Below are 25,699 nucleotides of genomic sequence, written 5' to 3'. Positions count from 1 at the left end.
ATCGTAATGCAGAATAGGGTATGAATAGGGTATTGAATACTAATGAGGGCATTCCGGTCTGCTGTTATGTAATAGCCTGTCATAACACAGTGCCATCGTTACTCTATCGTCATTGTTTTTCTCGGTGGAAGCACTGCTGCTAGCCTCACGTATCAATAACATTATTGCCATTCATGGAATTGTATTTCCTATTGTGTGTCTTAAGGAAATATATCTCAGCACAGTCAATACAGAAGAGAGTCTGGTAGAATGCACATGCCTAAACATTTATGCAGTTTGGAGATGTTTATATCATTAGTGATTCTTCTGCACCACTAGTGATGGCTGTAGGAGAGCCAGTTCCCAGTTGTAGGCTGTGTGTTAAGGGGTTGAATAAGGGGATGTTAGGCCCTTTAGAGAAACGGGTTGTTTATGCCTCGCTCATCAGGGTGTCAACACTGTCCATGAGGGGATTGACTGCCTCAACATAGTTTATTGATGCTGAGGAAGGGAAGGTAGCCTATTACCGCCATCTGTTCTGTCCGTTGTCTCTTGGGAGCTGTCCATGGTGCTGAAATTGAGCTCTGGTGGACCGCACTGTCTGTAAGCCTGTCAGCAAAGGTGCCAGTGCCCCTGAGTGAACGAGATGTGGCTGCAGAGAAGGGAGAGGATGGACATAATGCAGTGAGGGGAATAATCCAATTGTAGTGCGCCATAAGCAGTTGTAGCGGGTTTTCTTTTAATTAGCTGACTCCATGCACTCTCCTATACCTTGGAGTGGAGTCTTTCAACAGGAACCATTCAATATCAGTTGACTAAAATGAATCTCTCTTGTTGATTGAAACTGAGTCCATGCTTGGATTAATCTGGAATATTTTCTTTATTCATTGTGCATTGCAAAAACACACTTGCAGTGTTCCAAGTGCCCACACAATCTCTTGGAGGGAAAGCTAGTCTAAAGTTGGCACCAACATTCAAAGAGGTCATGCACTGCATCCAAGTCTCTTGACATAAACTGTGTCCTGCCTTCACCCATTTGTTTGTTCTCACAGACAATGTCAGTTTGTCACTGATCTTGGATTAGTTGAGATTCTCTGTGTCATGTCTGTTAATCTCTTGTGGGCAGACTACATATGACCAATTACGTGATACTTTAGTTCTTGGTTAACCAAAATTACATGTCTGTGGGTGACATGCTCAGTTCCTATAACTTCCTAAAATGGAAGCAGACAGGGAAGCCTCCACAGTGACATGATTCAAAAGCAAACTGCTACAAGTGCCATGTGTGCCCAGTGCCCATCATGCAATATGAGTCATCTGGAAAATATGTCTATGCATCTCTGTTGTGATGGAAGAAGGCGTTAATAAAAGTGGGGCACCGGCCCTCAACACAAAGCTTGTCAGAGGCAAACACAACTGCCATTGATTTCTGGACTTGTATTGTGCTCTTAGTTTCTGAGAACCTGTCGCAATTTTTTTCTTCTTCTTGTAATGACATACAGTAACTGAGATCAGAGAAGTGTGTGGTGGGCAATTAGTTAGAATTATAATATCTGCACAATTCACATGGTTATTGCATCCCGGTAGGCCCTTCTAACCTTTGTCTGTTGTCCCTAGCTTACACTATTATCTTCAATAGCCTACATTATTTAATATTTGAGATTCTTCAAAGAAGCCACCCATTGCCTTGATGACAGCTTTGCACACTCTTGGAATTCTCTCAACCAGGTTCATGACGTAGTCACCTGGAATGCATTTCAATTAACAGGTGTGCCTTGTTAAAATTGTATTTGTGGAATTTATTTCCTTAATGCGTTTGAGCCAATCAGTTGTGTTGTGACAAGGTAGGGGTGGTATACAGAAGGTAGCCCTATTTGGTTAAAAGTCTTTATTATGGCAAGAACAGCTCAAATAAGCAAAGAGAAACGACAGTCCATCATTACTTTAAGACATTAAAGTCAGTCAATGCGGAACAATTCAAGAACTTTGAAAGTTTCTTCAAGTGCAGTCGCAAAAACAATTAAGCGATATGATGAAACTGGCTCTCATGAGGACCACCACCGGAGAGGAAGATCCAGAGTTACCTCTGCTGCAGAGGATAAGTTCATTAGAGTTAACTGCACCTTAGATTGCAGCCCAAAGAAATGCTTCACAGAGTTCAAGTAACAGACACATCTCAACATCAAATGTTCAGAGGAGACTGTGTGGCCTTCATGGCCTTCATGTTCCAATTGCTGCAAAGAAACCACTAGTAAAGGACACCAATAAGAAGAAGAGACTTGCTTGGGCCAAGAAACACGAGCAATGGACAATAGACCGGTGGAAATCTGTTATCTGGTCTGATGAGTCCAAATTTTGGTTCCAACCGCCCTTGTCTTTGTGAGACGCAGAGTATGTGAATGGATGATCTCTGCATGTGTGGTTCCCACCGTGAAGCATGGAGGAGGTGTGATGGTGTGGGGGTGCTTTGCTGGTGACACTGTCTGTGATTTATTTAAAATTCAAGGCACACTTAACCAGCATGGCTACCACAGCATTCTGCAGCGATACACCATACCATCTGATTTGCGCTTAGTGGGACTATCATTTGTTTTTCAACTGGACAATGAGCCAAAACACACCTCCAGGCTGTGTAAGGGCTATTTGACCAAGAAGGAGAGTGATGGAGTGCTGCATCAGATGACCTGGCCTCCAGAGTGAAGGAAAAGCAGCCAACAAGGGCTTAGCATATGTGGGAACTCCTTCAAGACTGTTGGAAAAGCATTCCTCATGAAGCTGGTTGAGAGAATGCCAAGAGTGTGCAAAGCTGTCATCAAGGCAAAGGGTGGCTACTTTGAAGAATCTAAAATATGAAGTCTATTTTGATTTGTTTAACACTTTTTTGGTTACTACATGATTCCATATATGTTATTTAATAGTTTTGCTGTCTTCACTATTATTCTACAATGTAGAAAATAGTTTTTTTTTTAAATAAAGAAAAACCCTTAAATGAGTAGGCGTGTCCAAACTTTTGACTGGTACTGTATGTATGTGAGTTTTATCCACAATCACATTTGTGGGTTGTTTTGTATGTCCAGTGCTTGACTTAGACAAGAGTTCACCGGAGCTGAGTACTGGCACCTCAAATGTTCTACTGCTTGAGCTCCTGTTCCTCTTGTAGAAAATTATCTCAAAAGTATTGTGGAGCTCCTGCACCTAAATATAAACAGTACCGGTACCGAAAATGAGTATCGGCACTTATTTCAGTCCAAGTCAAGCACTGTGTAGGTAGGTATAATAACATGCTTCACTTTTCTTGCTTCTCAGTGTGGTTGTGGAAACTGCTGCTGCTTAGAGCCTGAAAGTTTGTTTTTTAGCATTCGATTCTGATTTGTGCTCATGCATCCAAACGGCTCTATCACTGTAGTTATCATCCAGAGCAGTGGTATTCAAGCTTTTTCAGCAAGGACCCAATTCTTTTTACCATAACTTTTGGGGACACAATTTTTCCCCTAAAAAAATACTTGCGACCCCACCACAAATCTAATGACACAATCGGTAAATACATTTTTTAAAACTTTTTTACATCAACAAATAACCTTCAATTCATTGCATTTGTATCTCTTATCAAAATGAAACTAAACCAATAACTACATTTACATCTTTCTCAAAAACTTTTGTATATTGTCCAATACACAAATTTTGTTCCTAAAAAAATGACATGATTTTGTGTACATTTTGGCGACCCCACTGCAGGTCCCCCCTGACCCTGACTTTGAATGCCACTGATCCAGAGAGTAATGGAATGCTCTTTAATTCTGCAGCTAGTGACCGGTCTGTCAGAAGGAAAGCAGTGGGAATAGATAGCAAGCTTAATCACAACAGAGGAAGCTAACCATAATAGAATAGGGCACTCTATGTAGTTTTTAATCCCCCTCCTCCTCTTCAGTGTTTATCTGTTTTTTATGTGTTGAAACATAACTGAGGATGAACAAATATAGCTTTGTGGAAACATGGAAGATTACATCACATTCTATTTCTGAGATGTGTCATTTGAAATTTGATATCAGATTTGCAAATTGGCTGTAAACGACAACAACTTTGTATGGTCAGTGCAACATTTTGGCAACTGTGTTATCTAACACCCAGCAGGTAGCCTAGTGGTAAGATCTTTGGGCTAGTAACTCCAAGGTTGCTAGTTCAAATCCCTAAGCCGACATGGGATATGCACTTTTCACACTACACACTTGTATAGGTTACATGGTTTTACAAGTGTGAAACAGGACAAATATAAACACAATGTTGGGTTTGTTTGCTAACAGAATAACAGATGACCAGTCTCCATTAATATAAAACATTGGATGATCCTCAAAGATTGAACCTTGTTTTCATGAAGAGGTTGTTGCGGTGACTATATCACTATTAAGAGCAAAGGGCCGGTGGTGCTTCAACAAACAGTATTATTAATATAATTTTTTTACATTGACATTTGAGTAATTTAGCAGATTCTCTTATAGTGAGTGGATACATTTTTGTTTATAAAACAAAACAGTATTATCAGCGTTTCAGTGACATTAGAATGGACAGCGACCATTCAACCAGATTCAGACCGTTTTCTCTCATAGGTTCTGCTCCGAGGAAATCCCTAGCAAGATAATGGGGAGTAGGTCACAGGAGGTTGGTGGCACCTTCATTTGGGAGAACGGGCTCGTGGTAATGACTGGAGTGGGATAATTGGAATAGTATCAAATACACCAAACACATGGCTTCCATCCATTATTATGAGTCATCCTACACTCAGCAGCCTCCATTCGAGTTGGTCTATCTAGGAAGCTGGGAGCTTGGATGGCGAATGGCTCCTCTGAGAACTACTGCTAACCTGATTCAGCCATATTGACTTTCCCAACCAAATGTTAGGAAGCCTTGCTCATGTCTCAGTCAAATTATCCAGTGATTCATAAAACACAACACATTCACTTTCTGTGGGAAGCCCGGTACACTGACATTATATTTGCCTTCACATTTGCCATGACTCACAGGCACCCTTGTCTCTCTAGTAATCCAAAATTAAAGTTCCAAAAGTGGAACAAGAAATTGCACTATTAACTATTATGATGTTATTAACTATTTTATTTTCAAATGCAAAATCTTCCAATGTAGATTTACTTATCAAATACACTTGTTTGTCTTTTACTCAGATTAGGAAATCTGTTGCCAAGGTAACAACTTTTGGTTTGATCAGTTGATGTTCACTTCAGATCTCATTAGTTGAAATACAAGAGGGAGAGAGAGAGCTCCTGCTCCTCTGGAGCGAGAGGCCTTATTATTAAAGGTGCAATATGCAGAAATCACTCTACCATTTCCTGGTTGCTAAAATTCTAATAGTTTGCCTAATTTCAGTTTATGTAAAAAAAACACAAAAAAACAAGCTAGTGTAGAGAATCATTGTACCTGTAACGAGTGCGCTGAGAGTCGGGAAGCAAGTTCAGGGAGAGACACAAGCAACGCACCGACATGAAAACAGAGTCAATAACACCTGAGGAAAGAACCAAGGGGAGTGACAGATACAGGGAAGAAAATCAAGGAGGTGATGGAGTCCAGGTGATTGTCATGAGGTGCAGGTGCGCGAGACGATAGTGACAGGTGTGCGGGATAATCAGCAGCCTGATGACCTAGAGGCCGGAGAGGGAGTATATGTATACTTGATATTTTCATCTGTTTGAAGCTGGTGTACAAAACTGAAAGTAAAATACACAAAAACTAAACTTAAGAACTGGAATCATAGTGCACATCGAACAGATCTACCGCTTCTTAGACTTGCTTTCAATGAGAACTCACATTTCTATGTGAATTTGGTCCGGTCATCCAAAAAGTTACATGTTGCAGCTTCAAACCCGGGGCGACAGGTAGCCTAGTGGTTTGAGTATTGGGCCAGTAACTGAAAGGTTGCTGGATTGAATCCCCAAGATGACAAGGTAAAAATCTGTCATTCTGCCCCTGAACAAGGCAGTTAACCCACTGTTCCCCCGTAGGCCGTCATTGTAAATAAGTATTTGTTCTTAACTGACTTGCCTAGTTAAATAAAGGTTACATTTTTATTTGATTTGATTTTAAAAGCCACGTTAGTGGTGACCTTTCACAGGACAGGCATGCTGTTATTGAGTGTCTATCTTGTTACAGCTCTCATATTTGTCGCATACAAACTGTGTATACCTAACATTAGGAACACCCCCACATAGCCTCAATTTGTTGGAGAACGGACTCCAAGGTGTCGAAAGCGTTCCACAGGGATGATGGCCCAGGTTCACTCCAATGCATCCCACAGTTGTGTCAAGTTGGCTGGATGTCCTTTGGGTGGTGGTACACACAATAAACTTTTGAGCATGGAAAAACCCAGCAGTATTGCCGTTCTTGAGACAAACTGGTGTACCTGGCACCTACTACAATACCCTATTCAAAGGAACTTAAATCTTTTGTCTTGCATATTCACCCTCTGAATGGCACACATACACAATCCTTGTCTCAATTGTCTCAAAGCTTAAAAATCCTTCTTTAACCTGTCTCCTTCCATTCATCTACATTGATTGAACTGGATTTACCAAGTGACATCAATAAGGGATGATAGCTTTCACCTGGGTTCACCTGGGCTGTCTATGTCATGGAAAGAGCGGGTGTTCTTAATGTTTTGTACGTAATATAATGTGTGTGGACATGACCTATGTGATAGTGTTACCAACAGAGAAGCTCTTGGATGGTGCGGGTCCAAGGGGTCCCACCGTGAGAGCCAATCTGTTAGTGGGAGGTGATAGTCATTTGTTGTTGCTGTGACTGTATGGAGTCCTGTTCTCAGAGCAGGCAGTGGTGTCTGACAACCTGTGAAAGTGGAAGAGGGAAAGGAGGGAATGTGAGAACGGTGAGTCTGAAGGATAGCCCGGCTGTCTTATCTCTCCAGGCTGCAGGGAGAACAGGAAGGAAGTAATAATGTGATATCTCCCTTTATTGGCTGGGATGAAGCCTTTACCAATAGGTAGCTGAGGTACAGCTAATAATCATTATTCTCTTGTCTGTGCTTAAGACAAAATGCTTTATCTTCCAACCTCTGACATTTTATCTTAACATGATCATTGGCCATTGTGAAAAAAATGACAATGACTCAGCTTCAGCCCCAGCCTGCAGGGATGGACTGGACTGACTCAGCTTCAGCACCCGCCTGCAGGGATGGACTAGATGACTCAGCCTCAGCCTGTAGGGATGGACTGAACCAGCTTCAGCCCCAGCCTGCAGGGATGGACTGGACTGACTCAGTTTCAGCCCCCGCCTACAGGGATGGACTGGATGACTCAGCTTCAGCCCCAGCCTGCAGGGATGGACTGGATGACTCAGCTTCAGCCCCAGCCTGCAGGGATGGACTGGATGACCCAGCTTCAGCCCCAGCCTGCAGGGATGGACCGGATGACCCAGCTTCAGCCCCAGCCTCAAGGGATGGACTGACTCAGTGTGTCATACAAGTGGCTTCCCATAATGGTGACCTACATGGCCTGTTTGTCTCACCTATATGGCCTGTCTGTCACGTTCAATGATCAGCGTTTTCTCCTAGCTTTGGTTTGTTTATTTTATTTCCTTTTGGATGGGTGGTAATCAAGGATGTATATAAACACATTTGTTTATGGTGGTAATACTGTAACCACCCAGGGTTGGTTACCCACTGAAGGGTTGGGTTTCAGGTGTGTCATTCTGAACACTAGGGGTTGTATTCCTCATTAACGTAGGCCTCGCCATTTGAACTGGTCAGCATTTGAGGTGTATCTGTTTGCATATGTGTGCATTAGCTTCTCTTCAAATGTTCCAGATATGTTCCCATAATGTAATGTATCCTTTGTGTGTCCTCAGTTCAGAGTGAGAGGCATGAGCAGCCTATATGTGTGTGGATGTGGGGTTTTCATAGTGATGCTCACACTGACATTGTATATCAGAGGCAGTGTCTCTTTAAATGTTTGATCAACTGTGCTGCTGAGAATCCTGGCTACAGTCGGTTCCCTCTCACTAGGTCTGTGTGGGATGCATATGGAGTGGTATGATATCAGAGGCACTGCATATTTTTATAGTCTCATAATTCCTTGTCCCAGAAGGTTCCTGGCCTGCCACAGAGTCAAACACAGAGACTGTGTCCTCCAAAATGTAAGTAAGCAGACTAGACATGCAGTCACATATTAGAGAGGAACATGGAGGGCACAAAAAAAAAGGGAGATATAATGGGCTGTGTTACCCTTTTAAAGGATTTGTAACTCATGGCTCCACAGTCAAGGAGGAGCAATTGGAGGGTATGGGTTTACTGTTGTAGCTACCAAAATGACTGTTATCGGCTTCAAAATGGGACTTTGAAAACTTTGCCTCTCTGTTTCAGGAACAATTAGAATTTACTCCAGGGAGCTGAATATGACTTTAACAAAAACAGCTAAATCCATTTCTACAGTTTTGCTAAAATGCATGGAAAGAGTGTGAGTGTAGGAGAGTGAAGAAAATATCATGGTTAGTAACAATTCTTGTGTTGGTGAATTATAAGAGCTGGTCGTTGGCTCAGATCCATAGACTGTCCGTCCCATCTTCTGTGCTGTGTCTGGTGGTCATATGTTTGGCCAAGGAGACACACTGCCATCTTATCTTCCACATGCTGAATCATGGTCAGATCAGTTTTATTCAAATAAGACTGCAGAAAATAGAGGGCGTCCGCGACACGTATCCCTGAACCTGTCTCTCTGTCTGTCTCTCTGTGTAGGTGACCTCCTGTAAAGGACAGCAGCTCTCTCCAGGGTTTATGGAAACCTGATTTCTCATCCGGCGGTGAAGGTGAGTCTTCAACCTTGTCCTCTTTGTCTAATTCTCTGTAGGATTTAGTATGATTGTCTGTTTACATGGGATAGCACTGCAATGGTCATCAGGCTTCTCAGAGGAACCACATGTTGTTGGCTGTAGTTTCGTCTCTGAGGCTTTGTTCTAATGTCCGTTTGGATCATGAATCTTTAACTGAGTAAGCACTCCCATTGGGCTAATAAAAAGCACATCAGCAACCCCACTAATATTTCATGAGGAGGTCATTCCGTTACAGCCCCGGGGTCACTGGGGTTTCCTGTAAAAGGGCACTGCACTCAGATAAACAGCCATTCTATTTCCTGTCCATTCTATTCCATCCAATGTAACCTGTGACATACAGTAAATACTTACCTATGTCCACATACCCTAGACCTTCTCTGACTTGTTCTTGGTGTCCTCTAGTATTTAACCTTTCATTCCAAATTTGGTCTCACCTGGTCTATGGATTGCAGTTCAATCCTTTACTGCTGACTTCCCCTTGAAGTTTTGCTGGCAAAGTAAATGATAAAATCACAAGCGCTTTCATATCCCCTAAAATAGAACATACACTGTCAAACAATAATTCTGGAATAATTACAGAGTTTCTTGTTTGATCACTTCCTCTTTGTGTTCTGTAAAAGAGCACCTTCCTTCCCACTCCCGGGAGGTGATGAGAGGAGGCTGTGTTTGGTTAGCACAGACATGTTGTTTGCATATGCAGGGTCGTTAGAGTGGATTCTCTGCTCATCATCAATACATCATGGCCCGGATCTGTGGGTCTACTCTACTCCGGGAAGCACAGCTGTCTGGGCTGGGGAATAGAAGGGAGCTGCATGGGAGCAAACTGGAGCCTAGAACAAACAGAGGGGACCTAACCTGCACACTCCAAACCACTCAAGCATACTGATCTGTGTTGGTGGGAAAATAGGGACTCCAGGAATGGTGTGTGTGCATGTACAGTACATGCATGAAGTCCTGTAAATCAATAGTGTGCGATCCATCAAATGCACAAACTGCAAGAATGAAAATAGTTAGTCAGGTTACCCATTGTTCTTTTGTAGTCATAATGCATACACTGACTGTACGCGATAGTCAGATTAACCTTCATCAACCAAGACCTTAGACCTTAAAGTGACTGATCTCTCTGTGGACTTAAGAGTTGTGTATTAATAGAAGCATAAGATGCTTATGGTCTGCACATTTAGACAGAGCTCCTGTCTTTGTATCTCAACTGTCAGGCATGGTTGGTCATGTCTGTTTGGTGCTGCTCATATACTGCCTTGATTGACTTGAGGTTGTGATACGACCAAACCCGTAGTAGACCACGTACACTTTGCTCTGTATGTATGCATCTGCTAAACTCTCTCTGACACTTCTAAACTCTCTCTGACACACCATAATCATTGTAGTAAGGTAGTTATGTAGGTGTTATGTATAGGTGTTACAAAGGCTAAGCTGTAGATTAATGTCAGTAGTTTAGACGCGGTGTTAGATAGCATGTAGATTAATGTCAGTAGTTAGCATGTAGATTAATGTCAGTAGTTAGCATGTAGATTAATGTCAGTAGTTAGCATGTAGATTAATGACAGCAGTTAGCATGTAGATTATTGTCAGTAGTTTAGACATGGTTTTAGATAGCATGTAGATTAATGTCAGTAGTTTAGACATGGTTTTAAATAGCATGTAGATTGTCAGTAGTTTAAACGTGGTGTTATATAGCATGTAGATTAATGTCAGTAGGTAGACATGGTTTTAAATAGCATGTAGATTGTCAGTAGTTTAAACATGGTGTTATATAGCATGTAGATTAATGTCAGTAGGTAGACATGGTGTTATATAGCATGTAGATTAATGTCAGTAGGTAGACATGGTGTTATATAGCATGTAGCTTAATGTCAGTAGGTAGACATGGTGTTAAATAGCATGTAGATTAATGTCAGTCATCATTAGTCCTTCTGAAAAAAAACAAATTAATTAGAAAAGTCTAATAAATTAAATAAAAAAATTAATTGAAATAGGGCTTCTGTCGTTTTATTTTTACCCTCCATTTACATTGAGTTATTTTTACATTTAGTTGTTTAGCAGACACACTAATCCAGAGCAAGTTACAGTTAGTGCATTCATCTAATAGCTAGTTGAGACAACCACATATCACAATCGTAGTAAGCACATTTTTCCTCAATAAAGAAGTAATCAGCAAAGTCAGTGCCAGTAGGAAAAGAAGAAGGGGGGGGGGCTAAGACTGAGATGTCTTATTTAAGATACTCTTTGAATAGGTAGGGTCTCAGATGTTTTTGGAAGATGGACAGGGACTCCGTTGACACACCGTGTCTGTGATCATTCTAGATTAACATGGGATTATTGTGAGAGTGTGTCAAGGTATGTAATGTCTCTACTTGGTTATCACAACATCAATTTGCACCTCAGTGCTGTTAACCATCCATCATGTATGTATTCCACAAACATTTTTTATTCTCTATATCCTCTTATTACAGACATGTATTCAGGTTATTAAGACCTATTGAAGCCAGGGGAACATTTGAGAGAAGGTGGGAACTCTGAGAACAAAATTGAGAAATTCTCTATTGAAGCTGTCTGACTTAGAATGAATGAAAATCCTAATTCAGCCATGTTAAAAGAATCACACACACATATATATACACACACACACTCTGGCAGTATTTACCGTGCCTTTGAAGAGCCCCCATCAGTATTCTGGGGAGCGACAGGCAGTTAAACGTAGAGAAGGAAGAAGAAGGCTGGTGTTTGAAGAGCTCCGCTCACAGATTTACTATCGCCTCCTTCCTTTCACTCCTTTCCCTGCTCCTTCTGTCTCTGTATCTCAGCCCCGGCTCTGTGAAAACCTGGACCGGTGTGAAGGGCCATGAGAGCCCTGTCCACATTCACTATCTCTCTCCCAGTTAGAAGGAAGTGGTGGAGCGGACAGACATTGCTGCTTCCTGTACAGTGCAGCCAAAGAGGAAGAGGCAAGATCATCTTTGGTGCAGCTAATTTTCTTCCCTTCCTTTAAAATCCTTTAAAATGTCTCAGTCTTCCTCCTCCTCCTCTCTCTTTCTCCTCCTCGGCTCTCCACCCTACTCTCTTCCCTCCCTCCATGGGTTTCTCTGTTTACCACACTCAATGTCACCAGGAGGCTTGTGGGTTACATAAGCATTGCAGCAGCACTATCTGGACAGGGGTGTGTTTTATCAGGACTAGGCGTCACATGTGCTAAGGGTGTGTGTGGTGGTTTGATGTATGGGGGCAATACATGTCAGTGTTGTAGGTTAGCGTGTAAGTGTGTGGATGGATGTGTGTGTCCAACGTATGTACACTCTGCAATTTGTGCCTTGAACAAAGCTAACACCCTTGCTTTCCGTGCGATATCAGCAGTTCCAAGCCTGGGGATCTACACACTATCCATTCAGCACCTATCTCTTTTTCTTTCTTTCTCTCTGTCTTTCTTTCTCTCTGTTACCTGGACAGGGCTGTAGAATATGAGTATGATGCTACACAGTGGCTGCTAATAATAATGCTTCTGTAACATTGGGGACATGCAGTCCTTAAATTGCACACACTGCCAGCAACAGAGCCGCCATCAAAATAATGAAAACCATGCTGCCCCATTGTACTATAAATTTGCATCAACATTTTGCTCTCCTTGAAGCTTTGTAATGAAAATGATTGCTAATCATAATGCAGTGTGCGCAGTGAGGACTTTCAAGACAGAGAGAAATGTGTAATGCAGTATGTGCACAGGGAATTCATACCTGTATATTCTGAGGTTCTTGATAGAAAACTGCTATTCAAACATTGCATTAAGCTCTATTAATCTCTCAATTACAATGAATGGAACTATGTTCAGTATACCTTGACTTTGATCTCTTCATGTTGTAATTTTGACATTCCTCCATCTTACAGCTCCAAGATAGACTGTGAGTTATTTTATGTACATTCTCTGTTTTTTTCCCCTCCTTTTCATTTAATGGCTTTTTCACACCGGACCAGTCAGTCAATGCCCCCTCAGGGATTATGGAGTATGCAATGGTACTTTAAAATAACATTCTAATAGAAAATGGTAGGTTGTCGCTCATGAATTAACAAAATAATTTTCCACATATAACATCACACTAAGGTGTACGGCGTTCAATGTATAACAGGGAATGGTAGTATGTCTATTTTGCTCCAGAGAAGTAGCTCATTGTTCCCGCGTTGGCCCAGATGCTAGGGCGGCAGGTAGCCTAGCGGTTAAGAGTGTTGGGCCAGTAACCGAAAGGTCGTTGGTTTGAATCGAATCAAGCCGACTAGGTAATTTTTTTTGCCAGTGCCATTGAGCAAGGCACTTAACTCTAATTGCTCCTGGATAAGAGCTTCTGCTAAGTTATGTAAATGTATGTAAATTGTAAAGGCTTTTGTTTGTAATGTCTTTTTTGTTACGCGTCAGATCCAAGTAAGACTAGCTAGACTAGCTTTGGCTAATGGGGATCCTAATAAAATCACATAAAAAAACTCAAAGCTGCTTATTCTGATATTGCTATTCTAACATTATGGCAAGGTTTTGGCTTTTCTGCATGGCTAGTCTACTTGGCTCTGGCCTGTCTTGTAGCATTTGGACATTTACTGTGGCTATTATACTCATCCTGTAGCTGTGTTTGTTCTCAGCACCATGCTCAGGGCTGGAACCGCTCTTTGTTGACACTGTGTATTGACTCTTGTTGATTTGACAGGAGTGATTTAGTATGTGGTGTGAAGGTGGGAAATGAATCAAGTCCCCCTGAGAACATAGGTTGAGTCTGCTTTACCCATCTTCATTTTCTCAGGAGAAAGAAAAGAAAGACATAATGAGAAAGAGAGATATAGAAAAAGAAAGGCAGAGAGTCTTTTGACAGGGACAGAGGGCCAAATCTGTCTGTCCCTTGAATCTTAACAAGACCACAGAGTTCAATACTGACCAGGCTAAGCTTGTCCCATATGACCGGGTAAGTGGCTCTTGCCTGCTGGAGCAATGACATCAGCAGCTGTTCCTGCTGTACTCTAACGGAATGCTGGGCCTGGGCTGGGCCGGCTAGGATGAAATATCTAGCATGAGAGCTCATTGTAATGGGGAGGGAAGTAGGGAAAGATGTGAGGGAGCTGGGTGTGGTGGTTTTGTTCCTCCACCATCCAGGGAGAGATGGAGAGGTGGAAGGCCTGGCCCTGCAGCAAGCCCTAGAGCTCTGTTATCTACTGTAGGCCACCTCTCAATCAGAGAACTGAGTCACACATTTGTCTCCCCAAATAGTGATCCCATCCAGCCAGACCGCTCTGTGCAGACAGACAACTTAGGGAGCTTTAAAACATGTTTTAATATTTTGCAGTAACGAAAGAAAAAAATCGAATATTTACAAATGGTCATTCATTTATTTTTCCTGTGTGAGTTAACGAGAGAGAGGGTGTGTGTATTCATGATGACAGAGATTAGTTGTATGAGCAGGATGTATTATCTGTGTGTCTGTTTGTTAAGGCCAGATCTGAGTAGACATTTAGGGGCAATGTGAATGCAGTAGTTACTGGTGTATTTGTACTTAATCACTCTGGCTGAGCTCATTATGATCATTGTGATGGTGTACAGCGCAGTCCCGCCCACATGCATTTCTGCACCATACTGGTTTCCCTCCCACTCACACGAGGAGGAATGCATCCCACGCACACAAACTGCAGTGCATTCACATTATGCTCAATACTGCTCAGATTCTGCCTTGGATTAGGTTTGCTTCCAGTCAATGATCCAGTCCTTTCTCCAAAGAGCTTCCAAAGAGCAGCCTGTAGAACTTATATCTCACTCAGTGCTGCAGCCCCTTCATTCCCTCTCTTCATTCCCTCTCTCTGAGAGGACATTTGATATGTTGCAACAGTACTTCAGTCTCATACATCAGTGGGTGTGTAGTGGGGGTGAGGCAGTATGCATATCATCGTCCTCATATGACGTTTCACCCTCCTCACATTGTTGCAAGGATAGCCTCATCGCGAAACAGGCTTCCCTAAAACAGGAAGCCTGGAGAACTTCCATGGCAGAAATCAGCTAAAAACACGGGTCGGAAGCTGATGTAAATCAGTGACACCTCACAACACGTCAAGCCAATGAAATGCCTTGCTTGGGCGGCGCTCCGAATGTGTGCACCAGATTAGGGAAAGTTATAAATTGAAGGTGTCATAGGGACTGGTCCAATTGAAGGTGTCATAGGGACTGGTCCAATTGAAGGTGTCATAGGGACTGGTCCAATTGAAGGTGTCATAGGGACTGGTCTAATTGAAGTTCTCATAGGGACTGGCCTAATTGAAGGTGTTATAGGGACTGGTCCAATTGAAGGTGTCATAGGGACTGGTCCAATTGAAGGTCTCATAGGGACTGGTCCAATTGAAGGTGTCATAGGACTGGTCCAATTGAAGGTGTCATAGGACTGGTCCAATTGAAGGTGTCATAGGACGGGTCCAATTGAAGGTCTCATAGGGACTGGTCCAATTGAAGGTGTCATAGGGACTGGCCCAAATTGAAGGTGTCATAGGGACTGGTCCAATTGAAGGTGTCATATGGACTGGTCCAATTGAAGGTGTCATAGGGACTGGTCCAATTGAAGGTGTCATAGGGACTGGTCCAATTGAAGGTGTCATAGGGACTGGTCTAATTGAAGGTCTCATAGGGACTGGTCTAATTGAAGGTCTCATAGGGACTGGTCTAATTGAAGGTGTCATAGGGACTGGTCTAATTGAAGGTCTCATAGGGACTGGTCTAATTGAAGGTGTCATAGGGACTGGTCCAATTGAAGGTCTCATAGGGACTGGTCTAATTGAAGGTGTCATAGGACTGGTCCAATTGAAGGTGTCATAGGGACTGGTCCAATTGAAGGTCTCATAGGGACTGGTCCAATTGAAGGTGTCATAGGGACTGGCCCAAATTGAAGGTGTCATAGGGACTGGTCCAATTGAAGGTGTCATAGGGACTGGTCCAATTGAAGGTGTCATATGGACTGGTCCAATTGAAGGTGTCATAGGGACTGGTCTAATTGAAGGTCTCATAGGGACTGGTCTAATTGAAGGTGTCATAGGGACTGGTCTAATTGAAGGTCTCATAGGGACTGGTCTAATTGAAGGTGTCATAGGGACTGGTCCAATTGAAGGTCTCATAGGGACTGGTCTAATTGAAGGTGTCATAGGACTGGTCCAATTGAAGGTGTCATAGGGACTGGTCCAATTGAAGGTGTCATATGGACTGGTCCAATTGAAGGTGTCATAGGGACTGGTCCAATTGAAGGTGTCATAGGGACTGGTCTAATTGAAGGTCTCATAGGGACTGGTCTAATTGAAGGTCTCATAGGGACTGGTCTAATTGAAGGTGTCATAGGGACTGGTTAATTGAAGGTCTCATAGGGACTGGTCTAATTGAAGGTGTCATAGGGACTGGTCCAATTGAAGGTCTCATAGGGACTGGTCTAATTGAAGGTGTCATAGGACTGGTCCAATTGAAGGTGTCATAGGGACTGGTCCAATTGAAGGTCTCATAGGGACTGGTCCAATTGAAGGTGTCATAGGGACTGGCCCAAATTGAAGGTGTCATAGGGACTGGTCCAATTGAAGGTGTCATAGGGACTGGTCCAATTGAAGGTGTCATATGGACTGGTCCAATTGAAGGTGTCATAGGGACTGGTCTAATTGAAGGTCTCATAGGGACTGGTCTAATTGAAGGTGTCATAGGGACTGGTCTAATTGAAGGTCTCATAGGGACTGGTCTAATTGAAGGTGTCATAGGGACTGGTCCAATTGAAGGTCTCATAGGGACTGGTCTAATTGAAGGTGTCATAGGACTGGTCCAATTGAAGGTGTCATAGGGACTGGTCCAATTGAAGGTCTCATAGGGACTGGTCCAATTGAAGGTGTCATAGGGACTGGCCCAAATTGAAGGTGTCATAGGGACTGGTCCAATTGAAGGTCTCATAGGGACTGGTCTAATTGAAGGTGTCATAGGGACTGGTCCAATTGAAGGTCTCATAGGGACTGGTCTAATTGAAGGTGTCATAGGACTGGTCCAATTGAAGGTGTCATAGGGACTGGTCCAATTGAAGGTCTCATAGGGACTGGTCCAATTGAAGGTGTCATAGGGACTGGCCCAAATTGAAGGTGTCATAGGGACTGGTCCAATTGAAGGTGTCATAGGGACTGGTCCAATTGAAGGTGTCATATAGACTGGTCCAATTGAAGGTGTCATAGGGACTGGTCCAATTGAAGGTGTCATAGGGACTGGTCCAATTGAAGGTGTCATAGGGACTGGTCTAATTGAAGGTCTCATAGGGACTGGTCTAATTGAAGGTGTCATAGGGACTGGTCCAATTGAAGGTCTCATAGGGACTGGTCTAATTGAAGGTCTCATAGGGACTGATCTAATTGAAGGTCTCATAGGGACTGGCCTAATTGAAGGTGTTATAGGGACTGGTCCAATTGAAGGTGTCATAGGGACTGGTCCAATTGAAGGTCTCATAGGGACTGGTCTAATTGAAGGTGTCATAGGACTGGTCCAATTGAAGGTGTCATAGGGACTGGTCCAATTGAAGGTGTCATATGGACTGGTCCAATTGAAGGTGTCATAGGGACTGGTCCAATTGAAGGTGTCATAGGGACTGGTCTAATTGAAGGTCTCATAGGGACTGGTCTAATTGAAGGTCTCATAGGGACTGGTCTAATTGAAGGTGTCATAGGGACTGGTTAATTGAAGGTCTCATAGGGACTGGTCTAATTGAAGGTGTCATAGGGACTGGTCCAATTGAAGGTCTCATAGGGACTGGTCTAATTGAAGGTGTCATAGGACTGGTCCAATTGAAGGTGTCATAGGGACTGGTCCAATTGAAGGTCTCATAGGGACTGGTCCAATTGAAGGTGTCATAGGGACTGGCCCAAATTGAAGGTGTCATAGGGACTGGTCCAATTGAAGGTGTCATAGGGACTGGTCCAATTGAAGGTGTCATATGGACTGGTCCAATTGAAGGTGTCATAGGGACTGGTCTAATTGAAGGTCTCATAGGGACTGGTCTAATTGAAGGTGTCATAGGGACTGGTCTAATTGAAGGTCTCATAGGGACTGGTCTAATTGAAGGTGTCATAGGGACTGGTCCAATTGAAGGTCTCATAGGGACTGGTCTAATTGAAGGTGTCATAGGACTGGTCCAATTGAAGGTGTCATAGGGACTGGTCCAATTGAAGGTCTCATAGGGACTGGTCCAATTGAAGGTGTCATAGGGACTGGCCCAAATTGAAGGTGTCATAGGGACTGGTCCAATTGAAGGTCTCATAGGGACTGGTCTAATTGAAGGTGTCATAGGGACTGGTCCAATTGAAGGTCTCATAGGGACTGGTCTAATTGAAGGTGTCATAGGACTGGTCCAATTGAAGGTGTCATAGGGACTGGTCCAATTGAAGGTCTCATAGGGACTGGTCCAATTGAAGGTGTCATAGGGACTGGCCCAAATTGAAGGTGTCATAGGGACTGGTCCAATTGAAGGTGTCATAGGGACTGGTCCAATTGAAGGTGTCATATAGACTGGTCCAATTGAAGGTGTCATAGGGACTGGTCCAATTGAAGGTGTCATAGGGACTGGTCCAATTGAAGGTGTCATAGGGACTGGTCTAATTGAAGGTCTCATAGGGACTGGTCTAATTGAAGGTGTCATAGGGACTGGTCCAATTGAAGGTCTCATAGGGACTGGTCTAATTGAAGGTCTCATAGGGACTGATCTAATTGAAGGTCTCATAGGGACTGGCCTAATTGAAGGTGTTATAGGGACTGGTCCAATTGAAGGTGTCATAGGGACTGGTCCAATTGAAGGTCTCATAGGGACTGGTCCAATTGAAGGTGTCATAGGACTGGTCCAATTGAAGGTGTCATTTGGACTGGTCCAATTGAAGGTCTCATAGGGACTGGTCCAATTGAAGGTGTCATAGGGACTGGCCCAAATTGAAGGTGTCATAGGGACTGGCCCAAATTGAAGTTGTCATAGGGACTGGTCCAATTGAAGGTGTCATAGGGACTGGTCCAATTGAAGGTGTCATAGGGACTGGTCCAATTGAAGGTGTCATAGGGACTGGTCTAATTGAAGGTCTCATAGGGACTGGTCTAATTGAAGGTCTCATAGGGACTGGTCTAATTGAAGGTGTCATAGGGACTGGTCTAATTGAAGGTCTCATAGGGACTGGTCTAATTGAAGGTCTCATAGGGACTGGTCTAATTGAAGGTCTCATAGGGACTGGTCTAATTGAAGGTGTCATAGGGACTGGTCCAATTGAAGGTCTCATAGGGACTGGTCTAATTGAAGGTCTCATAGGGACTGGTCTAATTGAAGGTCTCATAGGGACTGGTCTAATTGAAGGTGTCATAGGGACTGGTCTAATTGAAGGTCTCATAGGGACTGGTCTAATTGAAGGTCACATGGTACTGGTCTAATTGAAGGTCTCATAGGGACTGGTCTAATTGAAGGTGTCATAGGGACTGGTCCAATTGAAGGTCTCATAGGGCCTGGTCTAATTGAAGGTGTCATAGGGACTAGTCTAATTGAAGGTGTCATAGGGACTGGTCCAATTGAAGGTGTCATAGGGACTGGTCTAATTGAAGGTCTCATAGGGACTGGTCCAATTGAAGGTGTCATAGGGACTGGCCCAAATTGAAGGTGTCATAGGGACTGGTCTAATTGAAGGTGTCATAGCGACTGGTCCAATTGAAGGTCTCATAGGGACTGGTCTAATTGAAGGTGTCATAGGGACTAGTCTAATTGAAGGTGTCATAGGGACTGGTCCAATTGAAGGTGTCATAGGGACTGGTCTAATTGAAGGTCTCATAGGGACTGGTCTAATTGAAGGTCTCATAGGGACTGGTCTAATTGAAGGTGTCATAGGGACTGGTCTAATTGAAGGTCTCATAGGGACTGGTCTAATTGAAGGTGTCATAGGGACTGGTCCAATTGAAGGTCTCATAGGTACTGGTCTAATTGAAGGTCTCATAGGGACTGATCTAATTGAAGGTCTCATAGGGACTGGCCTAATTGAAGGTGTTATAGGGACTGGTCCAATTGAAGGTGTCATAGGGACTGGTCCAATTGAAGGTCTCATAGGGACTGGTCCAATTGAAGGTGTCATAGGACTGGTCCAATTGAAGGTGTCATAGGGACTGGTCCAATTGAAGGTCTCATAGGGACTGGTCCAATTGAAGGTGTCATAGGGACTGGCCCAAATTGAAGGTGTCATAGGGACTGGTCCAATTGAAGGTGTCAGAGGGACTGGTCCAATTGAAGGTGTCATATGGACTGGTCCAATTGAAGGTGTCATAGGGACTGGTCCAATTGAAGGTGTCATAGGGACTGGTCCAATTGAAGGTGTCATAGGGACTGGTCTAATTGAAGGTCTCATAGGGACTGGTCTAATTGAAGGTCTCATAGGGACTGATCTAATTTAAGGTCTCATAGGGACTGGCCTAATTGAAGGTGTTATAGGGACTGGTCCATTTGAAGGTGTCATAGGGACTGGTCCAATTGAAGATCTCATAGGGACTGGTCCAATTGAAGGTGTCATAGGACTGGTCCAATTGAAGGTGTCATAGGGACTGGTCCAATTGAAGGTCTCATAGGGACTGGTCCAATTGAAGGTGTCATAGGGACTGGCCCAAATTGAAGGTGTCATAGGGACTGGCCCAAATTGAAGGTGTCATAGGGACTGGTCCAATTGAAGGTGTCATAGGGACTGGTCCAATTGAAGGTGTCATAGGGACTGGTCCAATTGAAGGTGTCATAGGGACTGGTCCAATTGAAGGTGTCATAGGGACTGGTCTAATTGAAGGTCTCATAGGGACTGGTCTAATTGAAGGTCTCATAGGGACTGGTCTAATTGAAGGTGTCATAGGGACTGGTCTAATTGAAGGTCTTATAGGGACTGGTCTAATTGAAGGTCTCATAGGGACTGGTCTAATTGAAGGTCTCATAGGGACTGGTCTAATTGAAGGTGTCATAGGGACTGGTCCAATTGAAGGTCTCATAGGGACTGGTCTAATTGAAGGTGTCATAGGGACTAGTCTAATTGAAGGTGTCATAGGGACTGGTCCAATTGAAGGTGTCATAGGGACTGGTCTAATTGAAGGTCTCATAGGGACTGGTCTAATTGAAGGTCTCATAGGGACTGGTCTAATTGAAGGTGTCATAGGGACTGGTCTAATTGAAGGTCTCATAGGGACTGATCTAATTGAAGGTCTCATAGGGACTGGCCTAATTGAAGGTGTTATAGGGACTGGTCCAATTGAAGGTGTCATAGGGACTGGTCCAATTGAAGGTGTCATATGGACTGGTCCAATTGAAGGTGTCATAGGGACTGGTCCAATTGAAGGTGTCATAGGGACTGGTGCAATTGAAGGTGTCATAGGGACTGGTCTAATTGAAGGTCTCATAGGGACTGGTCTAATTGAAGGTCTCATAGGGACTGATCTAATTTAAGGTCTCATAGGGACTGGCCTAATTGAAGGTGTTATAGGGACTGGTCCAATTGAAGGTGTCATAGGGACTGGTCCAATTGAAGGTCTCATAGGGACTGGTCCAATTGAAGGTGTCATAGGACTGGTCCAATTGAAGGTGTCATAGGGACTGGTCCAATTGAAGGTCTCATAGGGACTGGTCCAATTGAAGGTGTCATAGGGACTGGCCCAAATTGAAGGTGTCATAGGGACTGGCCCAAATTGAAGGTGTCATAGGGACTGGTCCAATTGAAGGTGTCATAGGGACTGGTCCAATTGAAGGTGTCATAGGGACTGGTCCAATTGAAGGTGTCATAGGGACTGGTCCAATTGAAGGTGTCATAGGGACTGGTCTAATTGAAGGTCTCATAGGGACTGGTCTAATTGAAGGTCTCATAGGGACTGGTCTAATTGAAGGTGTCATAGGGACTGGTCCAATTGAAGGTCTCATAGGGACTGGTCTAATTGAAGGTCTCATAGGGACTGGTCTAATTGAAGGTGTCATAGGGACTAGTCTAATTGAAGGTGTCATAGGGACTGGTCCAATTGAAGGTGTCATAGGGACTGGTCTAATTGAAGGTCTCATAGGGACTGGTCTAATTGAAGGTCTCATAGGGACTGGTCTAATTGAAGGTGTCATAGGGACTGGTCTAATTGAAGGTCTCATAGGGACTGGTCTAATTGAAGGTGTCATAGGGACTGGTCCAATTGAAGGTCTCATAGGGACTGGTCTAATTGAAGGTCTCATAGGGACGGATCTAATTGAAGGTCTCATAGGGACTGGCCTAATTGAAGGTGTTATAGGGACTGGTCCAATTGAAGGTGTCATAGGGACTGGTCCAATTGAAGGTCTCATAGGGACTGGTCCAATTGAAGGTGTCATAGGACTGGTCCAATTGAAGGTGTCATAGGGACTGGTCCAATTGAAGGTCTCATAGGGACTGGTCCAATTGAAGGTGTCATAGGGACTGGCCCAAATTGAAAGTGTCATAGGGACTGGTCCAATTGAAGGTGTCAGAGGGACTGGTCCAATTGAAGGTGTCATAGGGACTGTTCCAATTGAAGGTGTCATAGGGACTGGTCCAATTGAAGGTGTCATAGGGACTGGTCCAATTGAAGGTGTCATAGGGACTGGTCTAATTGAAGGTCTCATAGGGACTGGTCTAATTGAAGGTCTCATAGGGACTGGTCTAATTGAAGGTGTCATAGGGACTGGTCTAATTGAAGGTCTCATAGGGACTGGTATAATTGAAGGTCTCATAGGGACAGGTATAATTGAAGGTCTCATAGGGACTGGTCTAATTGAAGGTGTCATAGGGACTGGTCCAATTGAAGGTCTCATAGGGACTGGTCTAATTGAAGGTCTCATAGGGACTGGTCTAATTGAAGGTCTCATAGGGACTGGTCTAATTGAAGGTGTCATAGGGACTAGTCTAATTGAAGGTGTCATAGGGACTGGTCCAATTGAAGGTGTCATAGGGACTGGTCTAATTGAAGGTGTCATAGGGACTGGTCTAATTGAAGGTCTCATAGGGACTGGTCTAATTGAAGGTGTCATAGGGACTAGTCTAATTGAAGGTGTCATAGGGACTGGTCCAATTGAAGGTGTCATAGGGACTGGTCTAATTGAAGGTCTCATAGGGACTGGTCTAATTGAAGGTCTCATAGGGACTGGTCTAATTGAAGGTGTCATAGGGACTGGTCTAATTGAAGGTCTCATAGGGACTGGTCTAATTGAAGGTGTCATAGGGACTGGTCCAATTGAAGGTCTCATAGGGACTGGTCTAATTGAAGGTCTCATAGGGACGGATCTAATTGAAGGTCTCATAGGGACTGGCCTAATTGAAGGTGTTATAGGGACTGGTCCAATTGAAGGTGTCATAGGGACTGGTCTAATTGAAGGTCTCATAGGGACTGGTCTAATTGAAGGTCTCATAGGGACTGGTCTAATTGAAGGTGTCATAGGGACTGGTCTAATTGAAGGTCTCATAGGGACTGATCTAATTGAAGGTCTCATAGGGACTGGCCTAATTGAAGGTGTTATAGGGACTGGTCCAATTGAAGGTGTCATAGGGACTGGTCCAATTGAAGGTGTCATATGGACTGGTCCAATTGAAGGTGTCATAGGGACTGGTCCAATTGAAGGTGTCATAGGGACTGGTGCAATTGAAGGTGTCATAGGGACTGGTCTAATTGAAGGTCTCATAGGGACTGGTCTAATTGAAGGTCTCATAGGGACTGATCTAATTTAAGGTCTCATAGGGACTGGCCTAATTGAAGGTGTTATAGGGACTGGTCCAATTGAAGGTGTCATAGGGACTGGTCCAATTGAAGGTCTCATAGGGACTGGTCCAATTGAAGGTGTCATAGGACTGGTCCAATTGAAGGTGTCATAGGGACTGGTCCAATTGAAGGTCTCATAGGGACTGGTCCAATTGAAGGTGTCATAGGGACTGGCCCAAATTGAAGGTGTCATAGGGACTGGCCCAAATTGAAGGTGTCATAGGGACTGGTCCAATTGAAGGTGTCATAGGGACTGGTCCAATTGAAGGTGTCATAGGGACTGGTCCAATTGAAGGTGTCATAGGGACTGGTCCAATTGAAGGTGTCATAGGGACTGGTCTAATTGAAGGTCTCATAGGGACTGGTCTAATTGAAGGTCTCATAGGGACTGGTCTAATTGAAGGTGTCATAGGGACTGGTCCAATTGAAGGTCTCATAGGGACTGGTCTAATTGAAGGTCTCATAGGGACTGGTCTAATTGAAGGTGTCATAGGGACTAGTCTAATTGAAGGTGTCATAGGGACTGGTCCAATTGAAGGTGTCATAGGGACTGGTCTAATTGAAGGTCTCATAGGGACTGGTCTAATTGAAGGTCTCATAGGGACTGGTCTAATTGAAGGTGTCATAGGGACTGGTCTAATTGAAGGTCTCATAGGGACTGGTCTAATTGAAGGTGTCATAGGGACTGGTCCAATTGAAGGTCTCATAGGGACTGGTCTAATTGAAGGTCTCATAGGGACGGATCTAATTGAAGGTCTCATAGGGACTGGCCTAATTGAAGGTGTTATAGGGACTGGTCTAATTGAAGGTCTCATAGGGACTGGTCTAATTGAAGGTCTCATAGGGACTGGTCTAATTGAAGGTGTCATAGGGACTGGTCTAATTGAAGGTCTCATAGGGACTGGTCTAATTGAAGGTGTCATAGGGACTGGTCCAATTGAAGGTCTCATAGGGACTGGTCTAATTGAAGGTCTCATAGGGACGGATCTAATTGAAGGTCTCATAGGGACTGGCCTAATTGAAGGTGTTATAGGGACTGGTCCAATTGAAGGTGTCATAGGGACTGGTCCAATTGAAGGTCTCATAGGGACTGGTCCAATTGAAGGTGTCATAGGACTGGTCCAATTGAAGGTGTCATAGGGACTGGTCCAATTGAAGGTCTCATAGGGACTGGTCCAATTGAAGGTGTCATAGGGACTGGCCCAAATTGAAAGTGTCATAGGGACTGGTCCAATTGAAGGTGTCAGAGGGACTGGTCCAATTGAAGGTGTCATAGGGACTGTTCCAATTGAAGGTGTCATAGGGACTGGTCCAATTGAAGGTGTCATAGGGACTGGTCCAATTGAAGGTGTCATAGGGACTGGTCTAATTGAAGGTCTCATAGGGACTGGTCTAATTGAAGGTCTCATAGGGACTGGTCTAATTGAAGGTGTCATAGGGACTGGTCTAATTGAAGGTCTCATAGGGACTGGTATAATTGAAGGTCTCATAGGGACAGGTATAATTGAAGGTCTCATAGGGACTGGTCTAATTGAAGGTGTCATAGGGACTGGTCCAATTGAAGGTCTCATAGGGACTGGTCTAATTGAAGGTCTCATAGGGACTGGTCTAATTGAAGGTGTCATAGGGACTGGTCTAATTGAAGGTGTCATAGGGACTGGTCCAATTGAAGGTGTCATAGGGACTCGTCTAATTGAAGGTGTCATAGGGACTGGTCCAATTGATGTTGTCATAGGGACTGGTCCAATTGAAGGTCTCATAGGGACTGGTCCAATTGAAGGTGTCATAGGACTGGTCCAATTGAAGGTGTCATAGGGACTGGTCCAATTGAAGGTCTCATAGGGACTGGTCCAATTGAAGGTGTCATAGGGACTGGTTCAATTGAAGGTGTCATAGGAACTGGTCCAATTGAAGGTGTCATAGGGACTGGTTCAATTGAAGGTGTCATAGGGACTGGTCCAATTGAAGGTCTCATAGGGACTGGTCCAATTGAAGGTGTCATAGGGACTGGTACAATTTAAGGTGTCATAGGGACTAGTCCAATTGAAGGTGTCATAGGGACTGGTCCAATTGAAGGTGTCATAGGGACTG

At 43.8% G+C, this 25,699-nt stretch overlaps 1 protein-coding gene across 3 annotated transcripts in view; it reads left to right on the top strand.

Annotated features, from left to right (window-relative positions):
• LOC109908115 (protein kinase C and casein kinase substrate in neurons protein 1) overlaps nucleotides 1-25,699 on the top strand; it is a 63,276-nt gene that overhangs the window by 1,044 nt on the left and 36,533 nt on the right. For 2 of the 3 annotated variants that reach the window (XM_031794374.1, XM_031794371.1), the window contains exon 2: nucleotides 8,735-8,805. The gene's annotated coding sequence lies outside the window, so the exon portion shown is untranslated. Of the gene's footprint in view, nucleotides 1-8,734; nucleotides 8,806-11,690; nucleotides 11,811-25,699 lie in introns of those variants that run through there. The other variant, XM_031794373.1, reaches the window with a different exon arrangement.

The sequence above is a fragment of the Oncorhynchus kisutch genome, linkage group LG17 (genome assembly GCF_002021735.2).
Source record: "Oncorhynchus kisutch isolate 150728-3 linkage group LG17, Okis_V2, whole genome shotgun sequence".
NCBI classification, from domain to species: domain Eukaryota; kingdom Metazoa; phylum Chordata; class Actinopteri; order Salmoniformes; family Salmonidae; genus Oncorhynchus; species Oncorhynchus kisutch.
Note: the sequence above shows the minus strand (reverse complement) of the source record. Positions and strands in the feature narration are given on the sequence as shown.